We start from the raw sequence: 1072 nt of genomic DNA on the forward strand, positions 1-1072 counted from the left end.
GGCTTCTATTTTTCCATTAGATAATGATGAAGTGCAAGATGTCTACGTCAAGTTCAACGTCACCTTTATCGTGAAATTCTTTTACGTAGTAAGTTGGTTTTGGTCTGTGGAATCACATCCTAAAAATCAATAATTAGCAGGAATGGTGCACCTGTTGGGTCAACACGTTTCTTAAGCCACATTCTACTTGAGACACATTTCTTTCAAAGAAACAGCAGCCTACAGATTACTTAGAAAGCTCTCATCGACAAGGTAAAGACGGATTTCATCAGTCATGAGTTCGGAACGTGATCAATTGTATTTACGGACGATTTTTCAGATGATCCGAAGACGGGGCATATCATATGGCGTCGGCAGGGGCAATCTCAACTGGATGATTTTAATCGACTACTAAGGTGTCAGCTCTCAAAGCAGCTCTGATGGGTTATATCTTTACTGCTAAGGAATGTTGCAAATTCAAAGGCGTTTGTAGATCGACTTGAATGTTCATTGCATGCAGGTGTTTTGGACATTTTCGTAAAATATCATAAACTGACCCTGTTGCGACTATTTTGCCTATGTCAAGACCAACTCTAGTAAACGATAAGTTCTTGTATTTATAAAATCTTTTACGAGAAACGCTGTGAATCACATACAAGCAGCGAGATTTAGCTTCTGACCTTTCTCATCCAAATAAATATACTTGAAACAATGCTTTGCCAAGAGCGTGAATGATTTAGCTTTTGACCTTTCTCATCCGAATTAGATTTATTTGAAATAATGCTTTGCCAAGAGCGTGAATTGAAACTGTCACATTCAAATCACTCGGTTCTATACTCCGCATTAAAGATTGAAAGAAAGGGCAAACACGCTAGTATCCAGTCTCTTACAGAATGTCTTCGAAAAAATAAAAATATCGGGACAATCCTTTCCTTCTTCAAGTTGGACGCTAGTTCAGCTGAGGAGAATCACATCGTCCATGTAAGAGCGGTGCTCGAGTGCATGCGCAGGAACAAACTGTACGCCAAAGCAGAAAAGTGCATCTTTGGCGCAGAAGAGATTCCCTTTTTAAGTGCTTCATTGGGAAGCGTGG

The sequence above is a fragment of the Plasmopara halstedii genome, assembly GCF_900000015.1.
Source record: "Plasmopara halstedii genome assembly, contig: Scaffold_3060, whole genome shotgun sequence".
NCBI classification, from domain to species: domain Eukaryota; phylum Oomycota; class Peronosporomycetes; order Peronosporales; family Peronosporaceae; genus Plasmopara; species Plasmopara halstedii.